Below are 18,069 nucleotides of genomic sequence, written 5' to 3' on the forward strand. Positions count from 1 at the left end.
TTCTTACCACAATAAAAAAAAAATAATAAAAGATAGATTCAGTGCCCAGAATTTTTATTGGGGGGTGGTCACTGGGGCACCCTCTTCGTAGCATGTGCCTAAATTCCAGATTCCCAGAAGGAAATCAGTTGTTCAGCATAAACCACATTTTTTACACAACCAGTTTAGGCAGTTGGACACTCTTACCAGTTAGGGAATGGTGGGAACCCTCCTGAAATCCAAGTTCACAGATGCCAGCTAAGGGCTCACCTTTCCAACAGGCTTTTCTAATGATAACAGTTGCAGGCCTAGTATAAACGCTTTTCTGCACAGCAGGTTTATCTTACAATCATTATCTTGCTTTCTCTACCTTTGAGGAAGAAGGGATTATAGTTATAATTAAAATTAAAATGAATTAATTTAAGCCTGTGTTGTATTCAATTCACTTTGGTACCTCAAAAAATTTGGTGGCTAAACATGATTTCTTTTTCAAAGCTGGTGTTATATCATGTGCCCTTAGAAGAAACTGATGCAGTATATTTAATATGCCTCTGTGTAGTTAGGCAATGCATATAATTAAAAATCTCATGTAAAAGCTAAGCTTATTTAATTAAATTTGAATGTGTTGCTAAAAGCAAATAGCCTCTAAGTGCCAAAGAACTTAGAGGTTCAGAATTGTCTGTATGATAGTACTTAACTTGGTTCAGAGTTTGTTTCCTTTTTAATCAAGGATCTAAGACTCAAGTATAAGCAAAACAGTGCTTACCATTTACAAATTTATTCAATATCTTGGAGGAAAGAATTTGTCTTTTAGAGAGATGAAACAAGAGTGACTTGTCTGTATCAGAAGGCAGCCAGGAGAAACCATGGATGAGAGTGGCAGAAACAAAGACTAAGGATGTCCTAAAGGGATTCCTATTATCTTTTGAAGCAAAAATAACCTAGTGGCAGGGCAGGAATAGAGACGCAGACATAGAGAATGAGAGGTTGGGACAAAGTGAGAGAGTAGCATTGACATATATACACTACCAACTGTAAAATAGATAGCTAGTGGGAAGCTGCTGTATAGAACAGGAAGATCAGCTCAGTGCTTTGTGATGACCTAGAGGGGTGGGATAGGGAGGTTGGGAGGGGGGCTTAAGAGGGAGGGGATATATAGCTGATTCACCTTGTTGTACAGCAGAAAATAACACAACATTGTAAAGCAATTATACTCCAATAAGGATGTAAAAAAAAAAAAAAAGAAAGAAATAATGAATCAAGTGAATAAATAATTGATCATTTGGTCTAAAAAATATATATCTGTCAACTGAGTATCTGAGAAATGTAAAAATCAGAAGTACATATATACACTACCAACTGTAAAATAGATAGCTAGTGGGAAGCTGCTGTATAGAACAGGAAGATCAGCTCAGTGCTTTGTGATGACCTAGAGGGGTGGGATAGGGAGGTTGGGAGGGGGGCTTAAGAGGGAGGGGATATACAGCTGATTCACCTTGTTGTACAGCAGAAAATAACGCAACATTGTAAAGCAATTATACTCCAATAAGGATGTAAAAAAAAAAAGAAAGAAAGAAATAATGAATCAAGTGAATAAATAATTGATCATTTGGTCTAAAAAATATATATCTGTCAACTGAGTATCTGAGAAATGTAAAAATCAGAAGTGTAATTTTCTGGACTATCTAAGCTTTGGAAGGTAAGCAAATGGTAAAGTTAGGGATGACATTCCGTAGCTATTCCAGTTAACCAAGAATACAAGGTTCCTTCACAGCTATCAGAAAGGGCTAATGGGTAATTTAGACTATTTTAGCTAGGTTTTCTACAGCCCCGTTTCCCATCATTAAAGGTTAGTTGGCAATTGTGAATCTCTGATGAGAAAGAAGACTTTTATGCCCTTTGGATTTATTTATTTATTTTTGCTCTTTCTTCTGGGATATCAGCACATCAGACACTTGCTCTGTTGAGTATTACACAGTGAGTCTAGAGACTTGTGCTACCCCTTTAGAAAGCCATGATGTGGTTTCTTAAGGGAATGTTGGTGGGCAAAAATGAATGTTATGTATGGCAGCTATTAACTTCCTCATGAAGTGCCTGGGTCAAGAGCCTGAGTTCCAGAGGACTTTTTAAAATTAATACTTTCACAATTCTACTTGGATTTGTTTTAACCAGGCAATATGAATGTGTTCAAATGTCCACTATTTAACAATTCTCTTTGAGTATGCCTAAGGTGTTAGCTTGTGTGTGTTGTGATTTAGCAACATTTTGAAACTTTCAGTGATCACAAAACAGAATTGTAAGGCCCGGGATGCCCAGAACCTTGAATTCACCCACCAGTTAGTTTTCCATATAGGATAGGATAGGATGACACAGGCTTCGTGGCTGTTTATTGACTCTTACTGAAGTAAGAGAGACATCTATTAATGTCTTGAAATGTTATGAACTTGGCAAGAACTTGGAATGTCATAGGTTTCTATATTTCTATCCTAAACAGTTTTCTATCCATTTACTTTCTTAAAAACTTTTTATATATGTATAATTTACATGCAGTAAAATACATAAATCTTAAGTATGCATCTGGATAAATTTTATATATTTGTATACTCATGTAATCACCATGTAATTTCCTATCTTCTGTCACTAAAGATTAGTTTCCCCTCTTCTTAGACATCATATAAATGGGATCATATAGTAAATACTCTTTGTGTATGGCTTCTATCACTCAAAATGTTTTTTGATATTTATAGTGTTGGTGTATGTATCAATAGTTTGTTCTTTTTTATTGTGGTGTAGTATTCCATTGTATGAATATAACATAATTTATCTATGCGCTTTCATTGGTGGCCATTTGGGGTATTTCTAGTTTGGAACTATTATGAATAAAGTTGCTACGCACAGTTTTATACAAGTCTTTTTGTGGACATATGCAATTATTTCTCTTGGTTATATTCCTGGGGCTACAATTTCTGAGTTGTAGGTAAGCATATATTTATTTTTACTACTGTCCAACAATTTTACAAAGTGATGTACTATTTTATCCTCCCACTAGCAATGCATGGAAGTTCCAGTTGTTCTGCATCCTTATCAACACTTAGTATTCTCAGTCCTTTCATTTTAGCCATTCTAGAGAATGTGTAGCAGTATCTTACTATGGTTTTAATTTACATTACTCTGATGAGTAGAAATATTGTTTACCTTCTAATATGCTTATTGGCTATCTGTATATCTTCTTTTGTGCTATGCCTATTTAAATATTTATCCAGTTTTTTTTAACTTATTGATTTCTGGGGGGTGTTTCTGTATTCTAAACATGAGTCTTTTGTTTGTATTGTAAATGAATATTTTCTCTCACATCATGGCTTGAATTTTATTTTCTGTTTACTTTTAATATGGTGGTAATATTAAGAACCTCTGAAATGTGTGTGTGTAGGGAAAAGTGTCACAGTGAACAGTCAGGGAAACAAGGATAAGTGAGATGGCAGTGGAATTAGGCTGGAGAAAAGAGAAATGAGGATGGGCAGATAACAGGGAAAAACAGTGAAAAGGACAAGAGTGAAGTTTGCAGGGTGGAGAAGAAAATGGAAAGGGGGAAATGGAGGCAGCTTGCTAAGGGCAAAGCAGGTAACAAGGATGACACTTAACCTGCAGGGTAATTGTCCTGAGAGAAAAGAACAGTTGATCCCTTGAATATTGAATGGTGGCAAATAGGACATCCAAGCATTAAGGGGGCAGACAGAAAAGTTGAGAATGAAAAGACAATATCATGGTAGACAGTGGCAGAGTAGTAAGTGGTTTAGAGTGGGGACTCCAGATAAGGTGGTCTGAATTTGAGTCTTGCGTGCATCACCACTTATGAGCTATCTGACTTTGGGAAAGTTCCTTACCACTCCAAGTTTCTAATTTCTAAAGGGCAAAAATAAAAATAATGAGAGTACCTCCCTCATGGTTTTATTGTGAAGATAAAATACTTGGTACTCTTTTGGCATGTTATAGCTACTTACTGTATAACCACTACTGCTACTGCTACACTTATTTGCAAAAATATTGGAGCAAATCCTGTTTGTTTTTATCAGTTTCCTTGTTAGAATTGGCCTCAGAGATCCTCTATTAATAACTCTTGGGGTAAAGATGGGTGTTCTAGCAGATTTAGGAGGCAACCAGAAATTTGTTCCTGGTTCAGAAAGTTAAGATTGTTATGGACCTGTCACATTTGTGTTAAGAAGTCTAGGTCTTGCTTTTGGCATCAGTCCACAGACATGCCCTGCTTTCAAAGATTATTCAATTATGTTTGGAATGAGATCAGAAGTCCTCTTCATTCCTTACTTCCTCCTTGTTTCACTTCTATAATAACCCTTGCTGACTTCAACATAGTTACCTGGTCAGAATTCTCTGGAGGAATTAGGAGCTCCCCTTGGCGTCAACTCTGGCACTGGCTTACTTTCCCTGGGTAATCCATGGACCCCCCAGATACTCTGAGGAGGGTTTAGCTTGCCACACATGGATCGCTTCTTGCACACAAGTAGGAGATTGTGGCAGCAGAGGGAGGGTAACAGGAGATAGTGCTACCTGTGTTTTAGAGATAGTGCTAAATCTTTCTACCTGTGTTTTACTGCTGCATCAGCTATAATAAAATAAAAGCCAAGGAGTAAGTTGTCCCCTTGTGACAGGATGACACACCTCTGGATGGATGTATATTCAGGGATACATGTGGGTGGAGAATATTACAAACACTTTCTCATCACTAGTGCCCCATTACCTGTCTGGAGAAGTACACTGTGTGCATTTGTATTACTATGTCCTATGAAAAAAAGAAAATGAAAAGAAGTTAAAGGAAGAAATGGTCACTTGGGGGCAAAAATCAACTCCCCAACATAGGAGGAAGGATTACTTTAGTCAAATAAGGCTTCATATTATAAGGATCTTCCAGAAATATTTCCTTGAGTTATGTGCCATTCACAGAGGAGCTGGTCCCAGATGCCAGTTAGACTTTGGATTCTTTGATCAGCTGCCCATCATCTAATGTTTTTGAGTACACACAGTGCCTTAGTGTGAACATAAAAAAGCTAATTTTCAACATTTTGTTACTGAATCAAAATCCATACAAAATAAAATGAAGAGAAACAGAAGCTTGGTTAAAACAGACATTTGATTTTTCAAATTTCATCCTTTTAACTTAAGAAGGCATTGACAGTGGGCATTTCAGATTTGAAGTATTGTGGATATAAGGATTTATGAAGCTAAAGAGTTATATTTCATGGTGAACCCATGAGACTTGCACCTTCATATTGGATATGTGCTCAAGTTTCCAGATATTTATCTGATAAGTTCTGGCTGAAAGCGATGTGGTAGATCTATAACCCAGTAGGCAAAGATTTCTAAAATTGAAAATGAGCACACATGACTGTGATTATAAAATATTCTTTCAGAAATACGGCGTTCTTGAGCTGGATTTGGTTTTAAAAGTAATCATTGCAGAGTAATAAGTAGGCAATGTTTGCAATAATCATAAAGATACATGCTATATAAAAAAAATAATAAGACAACTGGATTCCTTTGTCTTTGATTTTTTTAAATGCAATTTATTTGTATAGTGTTTGTCAAAACTTCTCGGAATATCCACAGAATATCACAAGACTCATTTCTATAGCATTTACTCTTATTTAATTGAATCAAGTTTTACTTTGCTTTGAAACTTTTGAGTTTCAAGATTAACATAGACTCTAAGAGTGATGGAACACTTTGCTATATAATATCTTGGTAAATGACATCTTGAATCTAATCTAAGATAAACAACTAAATAATGCTGACAGTTTTCCCTCACATATCACAGAAACTCTGAGTGTTTTATTGTAACTGTCACGCCCTAAACTTCCAGAAAGTAAAAATATTTCCAATGAATGAAAAAGATTTCCAATAAATGGTAATTTGGTTAAAATAAAGAATACGTTAATTATCAAACTCTCATTTCTTTTTCAGACTACTGTAGTGCCTTTTCATTCTCATAGTACTCTCTTGCATCCTAATTAAGGTTACTCAAATGGACTGATACCATACCACAGTATTTTGATCTCTATTTGTATGTCAGTAAAGTAACATGTACTGGGGAGAGTTTACTTTTGTAATCACAGATTTCTATCTCACCAGGCTCCCATGTTCATAAAAGCACTAAACGGAGTGGTGACTTGTGCGTTTATCACACCAGAGCACCTGGTCCCTGTTTTCAAACTTTTCTATTTCAACTTTACTTGTTTGATAGTATAGATTGGTTAGAGATCCCATATTTTCTAAAAATGAACCTGGTGAAGCATTTAATTTACCATGAAAAGTGATTGAAAAACACGATACTGTGGCAGGCAGAGTGCAGAGCTGAATAAAAACACTTTAATTATTTCCACCTGAGAATCATCATTTTTCAGCTCCTCAGATAGCTGCCTTTCCACAAACACTACCCTGTTTGACCATCCTTATATAATCACTGAAGTGTTTGGGGAGAGTTTCCAGTTCTTTCAAAGTCATGTTCTTCTGTCTTGCAATATCATGTTTGTGGGGAAAGAAAGTAGGTGAAAGCACTCTGATTGAATGGCCTTTGTTTAATTGTTAGGTGCTCCATAAATGTATGCATTAATTTACACTTAATATTGGACAAAGTGTATCAGTTCAAGAAGAATAAAACAAGAAAAATGCATTCAGCTGAAATTCAGGAAAAGATGAAGTTAGCAAACTCTTTCCCCTTACAAATGAGCACCACAAAATGGAAAAAAGATTTCTTTAAAATAAAATTGTATACAGAAAAAGAACTATGAGAAAACTACATGACCTCTTGTGTTAAACACACTTTTTTGTTATTGTTGGTTTTGCTGAAAATCCTGGCTAATTGGTTAGAATTCTTTCTAACAGCTTAGGATTTAGGTGTTATTTACTATACCAATTTATCTCACTCATTTAGAACCTTTTATCCACTTAAAAGGAATTAAGTGGAGCTAAGCATTGTTAGACCTATTCCACATCTGTGGAATTCAATCAAAATAGTATGCCATTTAGTTGTTTGATGTCGTTTATTTAACATATCTGGATTGACTTTATTTGATGGATTAGCATCATTTACCCTAAAGTTGGTGGCTCTGAGCCTGGGAAAGGTGAGACCTTTGCCTGCATTTCCAAATGGGATTTACCTCAGGGTGTTCTGATTTTTATTCCAACGTGATTCCTAAAAAAATGTGACTAATGCTTAATGCCATAATAAATACACACACACACACAAACACCTCATTGTATGGAACCTATACATAGAAACTCAAAACTTTAGTATACATAAATAATAAACTTAAAATATATAATTTAAAATATACAAATAAGATTTAGAATATACATTTTAGAATACACAAATATGCTTTACCATTGACTCTCTGGACCTTTTCCATTTTTTAGTCATATATTTTAGGAGTGTTCTCTTTCTTTCCTCCTCCACTAACTGTTCTGTGCCCCTGTTAACATGTGACTCTGGCCTTCTTATTTCTCCAATATTATTTAATTGAGATTAACTTTATTTCTTAAAAGTTGTATGTTTCCACACATATTAGAAAATCAAGTTAAATTTTATAAATAAAAAAGAATAACTGCATGTTATATTGGTGAAAATGTTCATCTACTCCATCATGTATCAGTTATGTATTTATGTATTCATGTACACATGCATTCAACCATTAACAAGTGTCTATTTTTTCTACACACTGAGCTATGAACTGGAGATGGGAGGCTCACCAAGACCAACACAAGTCTCTTCTTTCATAGAGTTTAGAATTCATCTGGGCACACAAACAAGAAAACAGACAACTACAATCCCATTTGTTAGGTATAATGCACATATAGGACTGAGGACATGCAGAGTAATGCAGGATAATAGGGGAGCAAGTTAGCATAGGCTTATGAGGAACTGACACCTAAGCTGAGACCTAAAGGAGATGGTATCAGGCAGAGAGAACAGCAAAGTCCAATGACAAAAGAAAGCGGGATGTATGCATTCAGATAACTAAAACTGTTTAGCGTGGCTAGACCAATAGGCCATGTTGTAGGTATGGTTGATAATCATTATCATTAATTTTTCAGGTAACTGATATGTGAGGGTTTGGAATATTCTCCAGGAGTGCTGAGCACCCAAGGTATAGGCACTGAGAAAGCAAATAGTTCAGTTGATTCAAAATTGGAAAGTGGGGTTGCAAGGTAAGAAAAACTAGGAAAGGGATTTGAGAGTTTGGAAAGATAGTGAAAGAAGTGATGAATCATGGCACCTAAGCTGAGTATGGAACTGAGTGAATGTAAGAAGGTACAGATATAGACAGGGTTGAGATCTCTAGCGGGCTCTATGATGTCAAAGCGGTGAGATTAGAATAACTGAACAAGCTGAAAAGTTAGGAGGTTATATTTGAAGGATAGGATGTTTGGGCCTTCTGATTTAAGTTAGGTCATTTAAGGTGGTTTTCAAGATGTTAGCGGGTGTCCAGGGAAGAGAATGACTGCAGTGGGAAAGAAGTAGTTGAAGAATTGAGAGATCTGGGCATGAAGTAACCCTTCCACAACAACACTGAAGTCACACAGAATAGCAGCAGGGATCAAGATGTGAAATTGCTAAAAAGGTGGACAGCTTTCAATAAATGAGACATAGAGACCAGGGAGACTGGCAGAAGTCAGTGATGAAGTAGAGTTGATTGGCATCGATGCAAAAGGAAAGGTTTTGCAAGAGGACAGAGGAGTAATGCCCAGTAAGTTAATGTGAGTAATTAGGAGAGTCCCAACCCCATCTCAGGAAGAGGGTCAGGGCACTGAGAACAAGAGCAGCCTCCCCTCCAGCTCACTGCAGGGCCGTAATGTCCTCAGCAAAGGGCCATGTTTGAAGGAAGGTAGGATGTGGGTGACTCTTCAGAGGGGAGGTGAGGATGAAGGACAGTCTGTTTACCACAGGAAAAAAAGGGTTCCAGAAGACCTAACTAAGAAATTTGGAAGAACAGAGAGGGGCTTTGGACAGAAAAGAGAAATCATAGAGCAATAGACAGATAAGGAACAGAGGAGAAATTATCTATCTCAGGTAGTTCTCTGAATTAGAGCTGAATTTCAAAACATTTTCAAGAATTGGTCCAGCTGTCCTCTGACAGATTTAGGGAGGCAGAAGTGTAGCCTAATAAGTAAGTCTTTTACAAAGCCCACAGGGATTAGTCTAGTCCAGATAAGTAGGTCTACAATGGTAGCCTTTGGTTCCTAGTACTTTCATCATCTGTTGGAAACAGCAGCAACTTCTGGTGTGGGAAATTTTGCATCTCTCAAGCTACTCAGCTGTGTCCTAGATTTATTACAGTCTGTGGAATATGGGGAAGGATCTGATTTTTTCATGTGTATTATCTTTTTAGTCAGAGTATTATTTTATTTTCAACTGTTGTTTTTTTAAATATTCAACGCTATTTTGCCAGCTATAATAACAACTTAGGTGTTATTTAGCGTTTGGGTTTTTCTTTTGAGAGTTTCCTTCCTGAGCAATGATCATTGTCTGAAACAACTCTACTTTCTTAAATATTCTTAAATACTATTTCTGGGTTTCAAATACTATTCCAGTTCATCCTGCTGCCAGTTGTAGCAGCAAAATCTAGAATGAAAGTGAATTTTATGTGGACAAATTCTATTTGTAGAAAACTTTCTTCTGTAAATGAGACTACTAATGTGACTCTACTGAAAGAACACAAAGGCACATGCATGTGGTTTTCTCTTAACTTGGGTGTAATGTATTACTTGCGGACTTTATCTTATAAAGTCCTGTTAATTTTAATTCAAAACTATATGATAAGAGTTGCACGGTTAAATCCTGGGACTAAAAACCTTGATATAATGCCTCTGCGAACACAGTTTTTTTATTCTGGTCTCTCCTATGGGTCATTTTTGTTTGTTTTAATCCTCACCACCTGAAGTAGTATCTGTGACTAGCAACTGTGGAGTATGTCATAAATGCCTTAGCAAAGGATATTAATTCTACTCCAAAGATACCCACATAGAGAGGGCTTCATTTGTCTTAAAAGAAATGTAAAGGTTGATTGATTTTTCAGATTGTTGTTGGTTCTTTACAACAAATAAAGACTACATAGAATCTTTACCTTCTTATTTTGGTTTTTAATTTCTGGCATATTGTGTTCAGTGTCCACTGGCAAAGCTGAGGTTAGGGCAAATGATTTTAGGTGTGTTTCTATAAAACTGCCCTATAAGTGAAAGATATCCTTTGCAGTGGCAAAACAGTGAATGCATAATAATGAAAATTCACATTCATGGACCATTATCTAGTCATTAAGATGATCGTTATGATAACTATATGGTAACATGGAAGACCTTGGGAACTTTTGGGAAGAAAAGAAAAATATATAAGTACATCTCCATGTTTAAATTACAGACTGCAAAATATATGCCTGCATGTGTCTAAGAACTGGAAAGCAATATGAAAATAATTAGATATTTTTGAATAACAGGATTGTGGGTTTTTTCCCTCTTAATTCCTAGTAATGAAAATATGTGTTTGTCCAATCAGTAAATTACATTAAAATTGTATTTGTGATTTATCTGCAATTGCATTCATCCAAGCATCTATAGAGCTTTAGTATATGATAGACACTGTGTCAAGTGCTGGGAGTATATTTTTGAAGAGATAAAAATAAAATTCATGGTATTTTGTTTTTCACATGTAAGTCAACAGGAATCTTTGGCAAATATGAGGGGAGGAATACTTGGACTTTTCGAGTTGTCCTGATCATTTTGTGTAACCAGGCTCTGCAGGCAGCAGACTCCCCAAAAAGATCACCAGCAGAACATATTGATCAAGCCAAACTTATTAGTCTCACTGAAATAAAGGAGAACACTGCCCTTAAACTTAGAAATATTTTAGAAGGGAGAAGTACAGAAAGGATATTTATAGAGTTTTATAGCCTGGTCTTGTTAGGTGGAAAATGGTTGGAATTGAGAAGAATTTAAGGTCCTAGTAGCTTTGGATTAATGGGGTCTTAAAATGAGGTGAGGGTCATAAAGAGGTTTCATGAGCAAACTGTTAGTTTTGAGAAGTAAACTTTTAGTTGGTTTACAGTCTTACAGTTTAAGAGCAAGCATTCCATGGAGCTAGTACCTAAGTTATTTTTGCTTGGTCCCAGGATTTGTTTGGCACTAAAGCAGGCACTTAAGCTTTGACCCATAATTGTTTAGTGCTGGGACAGGAAAGTATTTTGGTTTTAGTTCTTACCGCCTTGGTTATGAGTGAGCCTAGGACCTATGGTCTGAATATTTATGTACCCCCAAATTCATATGTTGAAATCCTAACCGCCAAGTGGGGGGATAGTATTAGGAAGGGGGGCCTTTGGGAGGTGATTGGTCATGAGGGAGGAGGACTCATGAACAGGATTAGTTCCCTTATAAAGAGACCCCAGAGATCCTTCACTCCTAGCCACAGTGAAAAGGCCATCTATGAACCAGGAGGTGGGCATTAACCAGATACTAAATCTGCCAGCCCTTGACCTTGGACTTCGCAGAGTTGAGAACTGTGAGAAATGAATTTCTACTGTGTATAAGCCACCCAGTTTAAGGTATTCTGTTACAGCAGCCTTAATGGACTAAGATACTAGGCTTGATACTCATTCAGCCAGACATTGCAAAAAGGCAGGTGCTGTGTACCCTCTTTTTAAATTTATACTATTGTGACCTCATTGTTTGAGAATATAACCCTGGGGATAGTCAAGGGATGAGAGCTCAAGGAAGGTAAGATCCTAGAGTGGAAAACTGGTTTGGTTGGTTGGCATCTTCTGTTTTGAAGGGGTCTCAGTGTGGTAGGAAAGAGAGCCCAGCCTTCCACCTGGGAAGCTAGAGGGGACAGATATCCCCTCTGCGCACCTCTCTGAAGCAGTTAGAGCTCAGTATGGTAAATCTGATACTCCCAGCCAGGACTTTGAATCTTGAGAGGGTGGCTCAGACCCGCCATCACATGTGCCACCACTAAATGTTAGTGGCATGGAGGTTGTGGCTGCTGACACTGTGACCAGGGCTGATGGTGCCCAGCTGGTGAGCAGCAGCATCCTAGGCAGACTGATCGTGTGGTTTCCTCCTGGCCTCCTGGCTACTCCTTGTTTCCAATGGATCCAGCTCGTCTGCTTCTTATATTCTTTTTTTTTTTTTTTTAAGAAGATGTTGGGGGGGAGGATTTTATTAATTAATTAATTTATTTTTGGCTGTGTTGCATCTTCATTTCTGTGCGAGGGCTTTCTCTAGTTGTGGCAAGCGGGGGCCACTCTTCATCGCGGTGCGCGGGCCTCTCATTATCGCGGCCTCTTGTTGCGGAGCACAGGCTCTAGAGTGCAGGCTCAGTAGTTGTGGCGCACGGGCTTAGTTGCTCCGTGGCATGTGGGATCTTCCCAGACCAGGGCTCGAACCCGTGTCCCCTGCATTAGCAGGCAGATTCTCAACTACTGTGCCACCAGGGAAGCCCTCTTATATTCTTTTGATGAATTCTTTTGATAAATTCCTTTTCCTGCTTAAGTGCATCAGTGTTGATTTCTATTATTTGCTACCCAGACCCCTGAGAGGTACACAGCCCTTAATAAATGTATTATGAAGCTTCACTGCTCTTGAAACCAAAGTACAGGAGGTGCTGTGACTTTTCCTTTACTTTAACTGTAAAATCAGTAGTAAAAGTTAGTAGGGAGGAACCAAAGGGGAAAATTGAGTTTTCATTTCAGCGCATTCCTTTTACATAAAAGGGTAACAAAAAAAGGGTTACATAAAAGGGTAGTAGAGAGAAGAGTGTCTTGAGAAGAGTCTCTTTGTCCCCGGCAAAGTTTGTGAAGCTCTCAATAAGAAGACAAGGACAGGGCTTCACTGGAATTACTCCCTTTTGACTGTTCAAGCTGGTAGGCTTAAAATGGACTCCTAATGAGAGTGGTTTGCACTGCAATTAATTAAGTGCATGAAATTACAAACTGCATGTCTTTTCTCTCTGGAGAATATTCTTCTGCTATAAGTACTAATTTATTTTAATTCCTGTCTCTCTCTCTCTGTGTCTCTGTATCTCTTTTTAAAAAGAAGTTCTCCCTGAAGGAAAATGAACTCTGGTTGCTGTTAGTCCGCTGAGAAAGGCTTCCCTTTGAACATGGGAACATACTTCTCTCTAATTCTTCCTTACATGTAGCGCTAAATTTATCAGGCTTGTTCCCGATATATTCTTTGAAAATAACGGTGAGGAAATAAGAGGAGAAACTGTTGCTTAAACTTTTTTTTACAGGTGTCCTTGTCTTTTCGAAGTCGTTTATCTTTTTCGTAGTGTGTGTGTGTGCACACATGCACACGCTTGTGTGTGATCTCCTTCAGAAGTACTTCAGAGACAGATCATTTCCAAAACCTTATCTTCAGTCTGCAGGGTCAACTCCTGGCAGAGAGGACACAGGCATGTTATCTCAATAGTACAAGGTACTCCTTTCCTTCTTGGTCCCTCTCTACCTTTATGTACTATCTTAATTATATTCACAGCTTTTAAACCTCAATTGTAATTCTGTGCTTCAGGATTTGTATTGTTCTCCCACTTTCTCTCCTAGATTAATATTTATCTGCAGGATATCTACTTTAGTCAAATGGAAAGTGTCTAATGAGGCCATTCTTCATGAGATGGGAGTCATTTTAATTAACTTAATGGCTTGTTTCAATGTTAACGGTGGAATTGTGAGGAGAAATGTGTGGGTATTTGAATTTTCTGAATTCTTCAGAGTATTAATTGCATATCCAGCACTATTTCTTACAGCTGAGAAAAATCTGGTTGCTTAACAAAAAATGCAGTTGGAATAGTTTTGAAAAAGGTTTGGCATTAGCATTCTCCCTTTGAGATCATCTGAACTTTCTCTGATATCTGCCTGAAGTTACTCCCCTGTTTCTAAAGAAGTCCCTGCTGAGGTCTACAATTATCTGGCATATTCAGACATGACCTTCAGATTATTATGCTAAAGTAACCCTTACCTGGAATGAAAGAGACCAGAGGTGATAAGGGTTCCCGGGCATTTGAGATCCTGAGAAAACTCAGGGGTGACTCTCCATAAAGATCTTGCCCTCCACCCCAACCTGGAGCCTGATTTACCAATTAGGAAATTATATCTTCATTGCAAGATGGTCTCGGCCTTGTTGGCCTGAAAGAGTTAATGCACCTTTAACAAATACAAAAGATCTCTCCTAGTAATATCTTAAACGTGGGGAAAAGTCTTTGTTAACAATGGTCACCTAAAGTCAGTTAGATTTCATTGTTAAAAATTAGCACCATTAGCTAAAACCCTTGCCCGTTCAAACTAATGCGTTGTCACATAGCACCAAGATCTGTTATTAAACTGCCACACATTATTGCTTTAACGATTTGAGAACTATTATTTTTAGAAAAATGACTTTGTAAAATACCCTATTAGAGTCTATTTATTGATGAGAAAAACAAAATCGGATGACATTTGCAAAAAATAAAGTTAGCATCTGTTGAAACATCTGTACCACTTCCCTTATTTAAAGGACATTTTTATCCTGGAAAATGGCTACTTCAATTAGCCTCACATCACAACAATAAAATAAAGTTGTCTTTGGATGACTTCTAATTTGCATTTAAATTATCCCCATGGCAGCATTTTGTAAGCACAAGCAAACAAAAGATCACTTGTATGACATAGACCTATACACCTGAAAGAGAAATATATCATCTACAAAATTAAAAATATGGGTCTTAGTAAACACCTCTGAAAAGGAATTTTAAGGATCTGCATTTTTTCCTTCTAGAGTTTATTTTTCTAATAATGCTCCAGAAAAAGAAAATTCTAATATAATATACTTTCCTTGGAGGGGTCATGGGACAGTGATGCCGTTTGAGGCATATGGGGGTAAAAATCATGTGATGTCCTCAACTAGAGAGACTTTCTTTTATTGTTCTTTATCTCTACTATTGGCTCTAATGGTCTTTCTAAAATAATTTTATGTCATAAACTAGTAGTGACCTGGAGATTCAGTGGAGAGGTGAGGGTAATGAGTGAGATTCTCCCTTGAGAAGGATCAAAGAGTCTGGAGGCTGAGAAGTCCAAGATCAAGGCACCAGCGTAGTTGTCTTCTGGTAAAGGCCCTCTGCCTGGTTCATAGCCAGTGCCTTCTCACTGTGTCCTCATATGGTAGAAGGGGCTAGGGAGCTCTGTGTGTCTCTTTTATAAGAGCACTAATCCCATTCATGAGGGCTTCACCCTCATGACCTAAGCACCTCCCAAAGGCCCCACCTCCTAACAGTATCCCTTTGGTGATTAGAATTTCAACATATGAATTTGGGGGAGACATAAACATTCAGACCATAGCAGGAATGATATAGTAGAGAGGGAAAAAATTGATGATGCAGGAAGTTGCTGGGTCCATGTCTTTAAGTAGCTAAGAGGGTATGGATCTAGAATACAAGAGGATGGCTGGCCTTGGCATCAGAGCAAAGACACTTTATCCATAGTAATATAAGAAAAAGACTATATGATGGATGCAGGTAAGTGGGTAGATGTGGTGGTTGAAAATTATAGAAGTTCTTTCCTAAGTGCTTTATTTTTTCTTAGCATGTGCAAAGGCGCTGAGGCAAAACAGAGCATGGTATAATTAAAGAATTAAAATAAGGGAAGTATAATTGAACTATAAAGTAAGCATTCACGTAGAGCAAGAGAGGCTGAAGAGGTAGGCAGCATCCAGAGGTAAGCCAGGCTAAGCAATGGGAAACCAGTGAAGAAAGGGGTGAAATCAGGCTTACCTTCTTAAAAGATCACTGTGGGTGCTGTTAGATTACATTAGAAATTGAAACAAGAGTATCCGTGGCGAGACTAGTGAGAAAGCTATTGCAGTAATTCAGTGGGGAACAATGGCCCAGTCTAGAGTAGATGTAGCGAGTAAAAAAAATGATCAGCTTTTGAGAAATATTTGCAGGCAGAATAGATAGACATCTCTTCTGTGTCTGGGTGTGGAAAAGATTGCCTACATAAAGAAAAGAACAAATAGAGAATAGAGCATTGGCGTGGACATAAATGCTCTGGAAGGAGGATTGAGACCCTGGTTTAGGACATTGAGTGAGGAAGCTGGGCATTGTTGAAGAGGAGAGCCAGGCGTCACAACTGGCTAGTAGTCAAGACCTGGATCCACAAAATTATATGGTGTGGAAGGAGGGTACATTCTCCATTAGGTTAGTCTGGCTGGGCCTAAATGCTAGTTACTTCTGATTTTTTAAAAATGTCATGAAATTATATTGACTAATTTTACTTTTAAGAAAAAATGTTAAACTTTTCATTTTCATAGTGAGACCAAAGTAAAGCTCAAAATCCTAAGGGGAAAAGAGTCAGAACTTAAAGGGCAGATTGTTGATTGACATGGTGTCAGGCTCTAGGCCCATCACATAGACTTTTCTTTGCTCTTTTGAAGTTTTTCTCACAGAAGCACTTGCATTTAAATTTCTGCATCCCTCCTAAGCAGGTGTAGAACACAGACTCTGTGATTAAACCTTCTCTGTACATCTTGCAGATGCAAGTGGCCTGCAATATGCCTCCATCCTGAACCTTGTTAGATATTTCTGCACATACGAAATTATAGCCCTGCAGACCCTGTTAAAGAGATTACTATTAGATGGAGTTATGAAATGATTATAGAAATAAAAGAAGCAGAATTGGTTTCAGGAACCTAGTCCTATTAGACCAGGAGAGTTGAAATCTTCAAGAGGTTTTTAAGCTAAAACCCCAATGCTTGGAACGAGTCACCCCCTCTAAATAGGACTGTGTTTCTCACCTGAGCAATAGGAAGAAGATATTATTTTTTAATAAAAGCCCACATTAAACTATGAAGTATAACAATGGAAAGATTAGAATAAAAAGCCAAATAGGAAAATTTAAGGAATCTGATTTCACAATGGAGGTTTCTAAACTTGGGAGAGAATTATCTTTCTGATTCTAAAGTTAAATTAGGATAAAGAATCTGCATGTTGGAAACCAGCCTGTTTTTATGTACCATTATTTTCCTGCTTTTGGTATGGCTTGACACCAGTGTTTTCTAGTGAAAATTCCCTTCTCTAGGCTGCTAGGAGAGCAGAGCGGAGCATGTAAGTGCTATGGGTGTGGGTGAGTACATAAAGGTGCGAGTGGAAAGGTGTGAGGGGAGAGTGGTTATTCAGTCTTATTTCAAGTCTTGAAAACAGTCTTGGTTAAAATCTTCAAGTCTGTGAAATGAAGCTTTGGGGGACTTAGAATATTACTGAGATAAAGGAAATTAAATCTTGTTCCCACCTGTCTGAGATTTTTGGCCAAGATGGAGAATGAGAGCATAATCTTTGGGTCTGGAGTGGAACATAGAAAGAGCTTCAATTGCCCATATGTTAGTAAACAAAGAACGTAGAGAGGAAATATTGTATGACCTTTTGAGCCAAGCCCTCTCTCCGCTATTCTTCAATGCTTTTTCCCTCTTAAGAGAAGTGACTCTAATTCTGTCTCTTTCTTTAAGACCTTGGCTTCTCTGGTTTCCAGAGGCCCTTATGTGCATGTTCCTGTCTCCTCCTTTCCAGTCTTTAGTCTCTTCTACAGAGCAGATGCAAGTTTGAGGGGAGAGGGCAGCAGAGGCCTGGCCCTGAAGCTACTTCAGTAATGATGTCCTCTTTAAGAGCAAAAATAAGTATTTCTAGTATACTATATATCAGGTCCAAAGTAGATGCTGAAAATGAGAAAAGAAATCATGAGAAATTACAAACTCGAGTTAGCATATATCACAAAGTATTAAAAGTCATAATGTATTATTAACTGCCCAACATAATTCTATAGTACCTTTTCCTTACACTTTTGGCTTCATATTATTTGATTGTCTATTTTTAAAAATCTTATTGGAGTATAGTTGATTTACAATGTTGTGTTGGTTTCAGGTGTACAGCAAAATGATTCAGATATACATATACATATAATTCTTTTTCACATTCTTTTCTCATACAGGTTATCACAGAATATTGTGCTATATAGTAGGTCCTTGTTGGTTCTCTGTCTTACGTACAGTAGTGTATGTAAGTTAAAA

At 37.5% G+C, this 18,069-nt stretch overlaps 1 protein-coding gene across 1 annotated transcript in view; it reads left to right on the top strand.

The window, feature by feature from the left end:
- The window catches only part of PDE4D (phosphodiesterase 4D), a 1,104,527-nt gene that overhangs the window by 169,496 nt on the left and 916,962 nt on the right, over window positions 1-18,069 (top strand). The gene's annotated exons all lie outside the window — the stretch shown is intronic.

Source organism: Neophocaena asiaeorientalis, unplaced genomic scaffold (assembly GCF_003031525.2).
Source record: "Neophocaena asiaeorientalis asiaeorientalis breed wild unplaced genomic scaffold, Neophocaena_asiaeorientalis_V1.1 scaffold198, whole genome shotgun sequence".
Classification (NCBI taxonomy): Eukaryota; Metazoa; Chordata; class Mammalia; order Artiodactyla; family Phocoenidae; genus Neophocaena; species Neophocaena asiaeorientalis.